Here is a 622-nt window from a genome sequence, read left to right on the forward strand (position 1 = left end):
GCCGCATGCCATTGCCGCCGTGAAGGGCTCTACTGGGCTGCGCGCTCCAAGGGCAAATCACTCCAGCTGCGTGGCGTCGCATGGGAGAATACAACGTGGTCATGGCGCCGCGTAGATCAAGACGAGCTTGGTCAGCAAAGTCTGTCAGCGACTTCGAGACCTTCCGGTGCTACCAGTATGCCCGGCTACCAGGCCACTGCCGCGCGTGCCACCGCTTCCTCGTTGGACGCGTGCTCACAGTAATGACATAGGACACGTTGCTTTTTCTCCACGCCTACCGATGACGCGGCGCTGGTGATGTGCCTGCTGGACGACGGCGACGATCCCAACACGTCCAACGAGGTATTCCCGGCACTGTCGACTGCTGTTTCGAACTAGTATGCTGATCTATGTATGTAGAGCGGTCTCGGTGCGGCGGCTAGCCACGAGGCCATCGTCAACGAGCCCCTTTCGCAGGTTGCCGATTCGGCACACAGCTGGGGGGCGCCCCCGTACCTCGCCGTGCTCCTCAACCAGCCTGAGAGGGTCAAATACTTGCTACCTCAGTCATTGACGCGTTTCATGGGAGAGCTGCCCATTCTGTGCGCGGACCGCAAAGGCCTCGACGAAACTATGGCCGCCA

Source organism: Saprolegnia diclina (assembly GCF_000281045.1).
Source record: "Saprolegnia diclina VS20 unplaced genomic scaffold supercont1.1, whole genome shotgun sequence".
Classification (NCBI taxonomy): Eukaryota; Oomycota; class Saprolegniomycetes; order Saprolegniales; family Saprolegniaceae; genus Saprolegnia; species Saprolegnia diclina.